The following is a 9,255-nucleotide window of genomic DNA, read 5'->3' as shown; positions in this document are numbered from 1 at the left end:
TAATGCAAAACAACGGGGGTGGACAAGGTCGCACAGAGGAGCGTGTGGACGTCTTATGATTCAAAGCTTTATATACACTTGTTATTAACATGTTTTGTACAATGTCCTTAAATCTAATGAGAAACGACGATAGCTTAACTTAAGTTTAACGGGATTCTCCCGTCGCGGACGGACAGGTAGACGTAGGTAACCGACAAACGATTCGCGTGGTGTCGAATAATTCGTCCGGCATGCGAGTGAGCGGTCGGCCCATGTTTCTAGAGCCGCCCGCCCAGCCAGATTAACTAATCCTTTCCGATGAAGGAGGGGAGGAGAGCGGAGGGGTACTCCGCGAGACCGCGAATGCGTCGGGTCATGAAATCATGAATTTCATGGTACGTAGGGTAGGCATCCGTATGGCCTCGAGTTAGGTTCCATTCGTACGCGTTCTCGGACTAAATTTCTGCGATATGATGTACACCAAGAGGTCGTCCCACGTATCGACGGGACGATCGAGATTCGTTAACGCGGCGAGAGACGAGGACACATTATCGCGAAGTTTTTTCAATTCGGAAACGTTCTCGTTTTTCATTCTCGGTAAGTCGGCGAACGAATGGATGTGCGCGTGAATAATCGCGTTACGGTTGTCGTACTCGTCGAGAAGAAGTTGCCACGCTGCCTCGTAGTTCGCGTCAGAAATTTGAACAGTATTAATCAACGACGCAGCCTCGCCGGAGAGGCTCGCTTTCAAGTAATGCAACTTTTGAGTTCGCGTTAAAGAATCGTTCCCCGCAACGAGGGACTCGAAAATTCCACGAAAATTTTCCCATTCCGGGAAAGCACCAGAAAAGTTCGGAAGCGAGATACGAGGCAGATGCAATGACATTCGGAGTGCGCGTCGCGATAAGATGATTCGTTACCTCGATACGGCGCGTGCGGAGCGTCGTTACTTAATTTACCGGAGGTCTCGTGGAGGTGGTCCGCTGCTTCGAAGTAGGCGTCCTCAGCGGCAAGAAATTCCTCTTCTTTGAAGTAGAGGGTCGACTTCTTCTCCTCCGCCGTAGCCGTCTGCAGCAGCTGGACATGGAGGGCTTGAACCTTCTCCCAGAGACTTTCCAAATTCGTCAGTCTCCCCTTCGTTTTAGGGAGAGTGATCTGAGCCTTGGGAAGCTTCCTGAAGTTAATCAGCGACCTTCGGAGCTGGTCCATCGCGTTGCCTTGAGCAACGAGTAGATTTTCGAGATCCGAAGACATGTTAGCGAAATGTCTGGATCTTTTTTTTGGCGGTCTGACACCTGTGTGTCGATCGGATTGAAGAGCGAAGACGCTCTTGTACGACTCCGCGGCGAGAAGCAGGGCGATACTCGCGGGAGTCAGGGACGTATAGCACGTCGCACAACCAGGGCGCCGTCGGGCGGCGGGGCGTATCGCAATGAGCACGATACGTTTGCTGGAGGTCACGCAGGAGCCTCCGGAGCAGAGCGAAGCCGGGTAGGTCCGGGTTTTCTTCACAGGGGGCACCGATCTTTAAGCGAGCGGGTGCAGAGCGCTCATGTTCGATCCGACACTTACGTGTCAATCTCGTTGAAGAGCGAAGACGCTCTTGTACGACTCCGCGGCGAGCAGCAAGGCGGTCTCGCGGGAGCTTGTAGGACTCCGCGGCGAGCAGCAAGGCGGTACTCGCGGGAGCTTGTAGGACTCCGCGGCGAGCAGCAGGGCGGTACTCGCGGGAGCCAGGGACGTCTGGCACGTCTCGGTGACTCCGCGGCGAGTAGCAGGTACTCGCGGAGGCAGGGACGTCAGCACGTCGCAAAGCAGGGCGCCGTCGGGCGGCGGATGCGTATCGCAATGTGCACGATACGGTTGCTGGAGGTCGCGCAGGAGCCTCCGAAGCACTTCACAAATCACAAGGCACCAATCTTTAGGCGAGCGGGTGCAGAGCGCTCAATGTTCGGAGTGAGCCACGGAGTCGAGGGCACGTATCGCGAAGTACCCGATGAACCGGGACAACGGTTCGAACGGCGAACTCCTTTTTTGAGCGAGTCGTGTAGGCGCGACGGTCTGTCGATCTCGGAGTGGCACGACGCGATCACTGTTGAGGCGGTCGAACTGTCTATGCCGGTCTTTTTATCACTGATCCGGCTCGAAGGACCATTAAATGTTAGTGGACCGCTCCGGGTTTTGCGCCGTGGAAGTCGAGGGAAAGCACAATAAATAAAGGTGGTCGGAGATAGCGAAAGTAGTTCTTTATTTCACAGCTTTACAGTCGCGCCCTCGCTCCGATACGATACCGCACGCGTCACGATACGGATGCGTTATGTCGCGGAACACTCGCCAAGAAGCACGAGTGTCGCGAACGGATTTTCTAGGGCTCACTCCTGGTCCGTCCCGGCCGGAGCAGGCAAGGGATCGCGGCCGGAGCTTCGCGTTAGGCCGCGAGGAATTCGGTGGTGTGAGAAACGCTGACTGGCTCCAAATCGTCTATTGGTCGCGGTGCTTGCGATCACGCGAGAAACACCTGTGCCGTTTGCTCGAAAACAAACAAAAAAAGGGGGGAAGTAAACCGTCGCGGTTTGGAGCCATTCGAGCGATCTCGAAGAATCTTCGCTTTTACGAGGAATATTCGCGAAGTGAACATTCATTTATTTGATTCTCAACAGAATGTTTTCTTATTATTCACTGAGAGAAACATTTTATTACTATGTGAACCAACATTTTTTTGCTGCAAAAGCTAATTAATTTTGCAATAATAGCAAAACCTTTTGTTGCAATAGCAAAGTTCAGTAAAACTTTGCTATTATTGCAAAATTAATTAGCTCTTGCAGTAAAATGTTTGGTTGTTCACATAGTAACAAAACCTTTCTCTCAGTGTTATATTATTATATTATTTATTATTTGGGATTATTGACCTATGATACTAAAACAGTTCTACAAATAAATATTCGCTATTTATTAAATGAACGCATAACATATTGCAACTGTCGTTTAGTCCTTTCGTATTGTATGCTACGCACCTTCCTTGCATCCTGACGAGGACTTTAGACGCGGCATTTATGCCTTATACTTCTTACAAATATACATTTTATTAAAATAAGAAAAGTTCTGCAACGTAAAACGAAATCGTGGAATAGCCTTAAGCACTTAGATTTTCTTTGAAACTAATTCAATTAAGGAACTAAGTATACTTGTTACTCGAGGAATATATCATCCTCTTTAAGATACAAATCGTAAAATACTTCTGAATAAAAAGCCAGACTGCTCGGCACCCTCTTGATATGCAGCGTCCAGCGCATGAAACGCCTTGAAACACGTGTCCAGAGCTTTTAATGGAGTACGAAGCTCATACCGCACAGTATCTATTTGAACGTAACTGGCAGTAATGTTCGATAAAGTAGGTCCAACAAATACTAACGTCGGCTGCAAGTTGAGGCCGTGATTTGCCAGTCACTCGCTATGAATCTTGATTTGACGATTCAAGTCCCCCGGAATCTGCAAAATATTTTTGAAAACAGTCAGTTTATGTACTTAATTATTATCATAAAATAGAAATATTTTCTATAAATGATAATTACAGGATATGGAGGATAAAGACCTTTCTGGCTTCTGCGACAGATGGTATATTTACGCTCGCACCTCTTGTCCTTTTACAGCAAAGTGATGGCAGTAAATGAAATAGAATTACGTCATTTTTTTCTGAAAAACATAAATAAAGTAGTTAAAATAAATTAATAACAGTTATATAAATTAATATATAATTACAAATAAGTAACAAAAGAAATGAGCCACAAAATACAGTCTTTTTATAAATACCTGTATCTGTAACAGTCAAATCTTTAAGTAACTTCCTGCCATACTCATCTGATTTAGCAATTTCAGCATTAAGAAGATTAATTAAGACTTCTTTGGGGTTGAATCCCACTTTGATATCAAACCATCTTCTCTTCCAGGATATATTCTTTAAAATCTTGCTGAATCTACAACCATATACAAATCAATTAATTTAGCATGTTTGAAAGGGAATAAATTCGAAAGGAGAAAAAAAGAGCATCACACACACACACACACACACACACACACACACACACATTCAAAACATGTATAAATTCAATTTTCTCACCAGTAGATATCCATTAAGTAGTGCGAGCACGCCCAAATTTTTGAAATAATCACTCACTAAAGCATCAGACTCTTGCGATTGTTGGACAGAAGACGTTGCCTTATTCAGCTGCGATATCGGTCTGGTTTCTCTCAGATACTGAAAGCGCAAAGGATGTGTCACTGACCAACTGCGCAAAAGTTCAGGCCAAGACTCAATACTGTCATATTTTAAGCAGGCGATTGCAGTTTTAACTGTAGAGTCGTTTGGATCACAACTTCCTGAAAATACCAAAAATATTAAAATTAAACAAGTTTTGAATCTATCTCTTAATTATTCCTACAATTTGCATACTTAAATTAGCTATAAAATTGTATTCTCCTTCTGTATTGAATATTTAACTAATAATCTGATTTCTTTATTACTAAACATATCTGATATTTTATTAGTATCAAAAACTTGCTAGAAATTTTGACAAACTATAAATAAAGAGTAAAAGAGCAATTACAATTATTACCTGCAAATTTTGCAGGATGAGTGATTCGATTTTCACTCGAGACAAAAGAAGATTCAGAGTGAGAATGTTCTGTTTCCCAAGAATCAGCAGCTTTTTTTTTACCTGATATTTTATATTTTTTACTTATTATATGTACTTAAATCACATAGTGATTTGAGTACATATGAAGTACATATTTAAAACTAGCGAAAATAATCGTTTTCTTAAAAAGGATTGCACATAAGTAAACAAAAAAGAAATAGGAAAGTATGCATTTTTTACATGTCGTGTATCTAATGACGCTTATTTAAAACAAAAGGATAGGAAAATGTATTATAGTCACACGACTTGTTGGAAAGATTTAAAAATCTGAGTCCTCACTCGTAAGTTATCGTTTGCACAGAAAATGTACTTACAAATTAAGCGTGATTTAAAATTCGAGAACACTGCAATCGTTCAAATATCTCGTGAATACATTTTCAATTGAATAATACATTAAGACAAACAATTTTTACAGTGCGAACATGCAATTATCTTGTAAGTTATGTCAGACAGTAATCTCGATATTTCGGATAGAAGATAACTTTATAAATTTTGTAACGTAATTGCCAGCGCATTTACAGCTGTAAGCGGCAAGTTATAATTATACGAATGATACATATATGGCAAGAGAAGGCATCATATGTTCGTGGATGTTTCAATATACGTGTTGTATTATATATGTTACAAAATTATATAGTTGTCTTTCCATATACGGACCATCCTTCAGTATACATAGATGTACACACACACACACACACACACACACACACACACACACACACACACACACACACACACACACACATATATGCATAAGTATACATATATCATGTTACATACGTATGTGCACATGTCGCTGTACATAATATATATTTTCAAGGAAAAAAAAATACATATATTAACTATATGTCATCCTCTCGACGAAACATACCCATTACAAAATGAGAAGACAAAGCAAATTCGTTGAGCTGTTGGTACATATTGCACAATAACACGATTGGTATCACAAATTGACTACAACGTACGCAAGCCAAACACTTCGTCGTCGCACGCAATCTGTTTTACGGGAACGAGAACCAGCACGTGAAATAGGAGCGATAAATCTCGCGTTTAGAAAAGTAAACAAATAAGCTGCTCCTCCAGACACAACGTTTTAAATGTTCGATAATCTAAATATGAATAATTCTAAATGTAAGTATATCAGCTCGTTGTGCATTAGCTGAAAAACGTAAGACGTAAGAAAAATAGGCGTTTAACGGTCAGTGTAAAATTGATTGCGTGTGACATACGCTTAACTAAAGGTTCTTATTTCCTAATATGAAACTTTCCTTACGAGAATAATACCTATCCGAAATAATACTTAATATTTTGCTAACGCGATTATCTACATATAACACTAAATTAAGATTTTTGATTTTTTTTGCATTACGCTAAACCCTATTAAATAAGTTCTCTATGCAAAACTGGACCAACGCGGACAGTGTGTCACTACGGCAGAATTGCATTGATATACTGGCACAGTGAGGCAATGACCTTAGGATTCTCTCTAAATAACTAAGAGTAGTTATAACATATTTATCTGGAAAACTATATAATCATTTACGTCGCGTAAGTAAGTATTATTTTGTTTATCCTATACTAGAGATGGGTGATACAGTCTGAAAGTATCGCTACGCATCATGAATGAAAATATCGTCCATCTTTATACATATACATCAATCACTTCCACTTAATTCCTATACACGGAAAACCAATATTGCAGACCAACATTTAAAAATAAAACTTTTAAGAAAGGAAACATGTTTGCTACAGCATCTCGACAATATTGCAATATAATATAATAGGTTATTGCGATAAATATTACCACATGCCCCAGTGGTCGAACTGGTACGACACCTTCACGGAATGAAGGAGGTTCCAGGTTCGAACCCTGGCTGAGGTAATATTTTTCGCAATGATTTCTTTACAGTTATTTAGATGCATATAGCATCAAAAATTAAATCGATTCAATTTAATTAGGTGTAGGGAAGGATTTTATTACTCCAACCGGAACTGTGTTTCGAGTCTGACATTTAGTCGGTGCATCTCGATGTTGCAAGAGCGACAACTAGTGTAGACAATAAAATCCTAGTTTTTAGACGACATATAAATTAATTACACAATTTAATTCAAGATCCGCACGAATATAGAAAACGGGCTATTAACTAAGAACCAAGCGCTGTAAATGATGCGCGAAAGTTTCATTTTTTTATGCTATCTTACATATCTTTCAACCTTGACTGTGCGCCGACTAAATTTCAGTCAAGGTTGGAAGATATGTAATGATATGTTTCGTTAGCGAAACATTGATACCTATGAAATTATATATGATATTTGGGGCAATGTGTCGCGACACTGCGATATTGACGTATACGCGTCGATATCGGGCGGGGCGCGGGCCATTGCGTCGTGGTCCAGCGAGCGGGTGGATGCTGCACGAGAGAGATACCGCGACCGCCGTGACGACCCTGGCAAAAATAATATGTTTATAAAATGTTTGCTTAAATGTTGAGTAGATGTTTCATTTGAGTTTTAAAAAATTTATTAAATTGTTTATAAGATGTAAATTTAAACACGGAATTGTTTATGAGATGTTCACAGCTACGTTTTTCTTATGAAATATTTAGTGGCGTTTAATAACATAGTCTACGTTCCATTATAGTTTTCTAAGTATTTATAATATATATATACCTTATAACAAAATTATTATTATATCACGAAATTGCGTTACAAACTCAATCCAAGTGATAATATATTTCAAAAAAATATATGAAATCTTTAAATTACGCCAACTACAAAGAGAATATATATATTGCTTTGAAAAAATTGTAGTGCAACTACTCTAAAAAATAAAACAAAATTGTGTTACCTAACTCAACCCAAGTGGTATGTATCTTTGTATTCCTGAGGATCTTTTATCAACCCAAGTGGTAGTAGTTTTAATTCTCCTTGATAAAATTATAATATTACAAAGAATCATTAATCATTTTAATCACAAAGAATTAAAGAGGTAACATTATAAAATAAAAATATTTAATAAAATAAAATAAATAAATTTTTCTTGTAAAAAACTTGGCGCTGCTTTTTTAAAGTTTATCCAGACAAATTTGCATCGCGCATAAACATAAGCGTAAGAAATTTATTGGTTCAGATATATGTGCAAAAGGAAATAGACCAATCCATTCTTTATGCATATGCTTATGCACCTATGCAAGTTTGTCTGGATTAACCTTAAAAAAGCAGCGCCAAGTTTTTTACAAGAAAAATTTATTTTTTTATTTTAATTAATATTTTTATTTTATAATGTTACCTCTTTAATTCTTTGTGATTAAAATGATTAAATGATTCTTTGTAATATTATAATTTTATCAAGGAGAATTAAAACTACTACCACTTGGGTTGATAGAAAGATCCTCAGGAATACAAAGATACATACCACTTGGGTTGAGTTTAGATAACACAAATTTGTTTTATTTTTTAAGAGTAGTTGCACTACATTATTTTTCAAAGCAATATATATATTTCTTTGTAGTTGGCGTAATTTAAAGATTTCATATATTTTTTTGAAATATATATATCACTGGATTGAGTTTGGTAACGCAATTTCGTGATATAATAATAATTTTGTTATAAGGTATATATATATATATATTATTCTCTTTGTAATTGGCGCAGTATTAAAAGATTTCACATATTTTTTTTTAAATAGATACCACTTGTTATTTAGGTTTTTTCGAGATAGATATCACTTGGATTGATAAAGTAACAATTTTGTAATTTAATAATTTTGTGAGACAATTTTTGTGAGACAATTTTGTGAGACAATTTTGTGAGACAATTTTTGTGAGATAATTTTTCGAAACGTTGTGAGTTAAAATATATTAATTATTAGGCCAGTTGGGTCGAACAAAAACGACTTCTGTTTTAATAATTTTGTTAAGATAGATATCACTTGGATTGAATAAAGTAACAATTTTGTAATTTAATAGTTTGTGAGACAATTTTTGTGAGACAATTTTGTGAGACAATTTTTGTGAGACAATTTTGTGAGACAATTTTGTGAGACAATTTGTGAGACAATTTTGTGAGACAATTTTGTGAGACAATTTTGTGAGATAAAATTAATGATACTACCACTTGGTTTTTTCAGAGTAATTTGTACTTAAAGTAATATTGTTTCTATGAAATAAATATAACAAACAAATGGAAATAACGAATGTAAAGAAATATTTTCTCTGTGTATAAAAAAAATGTTTTTAACGATATATTCAGAGAAGTATTCCGTAAATTTTTCATTTATTTTATTACCTCAATGTCATTCATTGAATGCAGTAAATTTGGTGCGTTTAAGGAAGAATACTGCAAAACTCTCGGTACATAGAAGCTACAATTCGCTATTATAATCCTTAAAACGTGGATACTTTGTAAAATATTACTCAGTGTTAGTTCTTCATTAGAATTTTCACTAGTCTTTGTCGATTAGATCTTGTTTCATCGCTAATCTAATATATCATCTTTGTTTGTATTATTTGGCATTTTGTAAAGCCAACCTACAACAAGCGATAATTACTAATTACTAATTACTAATTACTAATCTAAAAAC

General features: G+C 37.7%; 2 long non-coding RNA genes across 2 annotated transcripts; both read right to left on the bottom strand.

Moving 5' to 3' along the window:
- Positions 1 to 3,251: 3,251 nt before the first annotated feature.
- On the bottom strand, positions 3,252 to 3,926 carry LOC139786452 (uncharacterized). Its single transcript, XR_011722294.1, has 3 exons — positions 3,790 to 3,926; positions 3,572 to 3,672; positions 3,252 to 3,468 (listed from the first exon to the last, which is right to left on the bottom strand). It is a non-coding gene; the product is annotated as an uncharacterized lncRNA (long non-coding RNA).
- A 212-nt stretch (positions 3,927 to 4,138) lies between these two features.
- Positions 4,139 to 7,246, bottom strand: LOC139786451 (uncharacterized). The gene is made up of 3 exons (XR_011722293.1): positions 6,966 to 7,246; positions 4,593 to 4,694; positions 4,139 to 4,356 (listed from the first exon to the last, which is right to left on the bottom strand). It is a non-coding gene; the product is annotated as an uncharacterized lncRNA (long non-coding RNA).
- Between the last annotated feature and the right edge of the window lie 2,009 nt (positions 7,247 to 9,255).

The sequence above is a fragment of the Temnothorax nylanderi genome, unplaced genomic scaffold (genome assembly GCF_030848795.1).
Source record: "Temnothorax nylanderi isolate EJ_2023f unplaced genomic scaffold, tnyl_v1.0 TNYL_tig1038_pilon, whole genome shotgun sequence".
Taxonomy (NCBI): Eukaryota; Metazoa; Arthropoda; class Insecta; order Hymenoptera; family Formicidae; genus Temnothorax; species Temnothorax nylanderi.
This window is presented reverse-complemented; position numbering and strand designations above follow the sequence as displayed.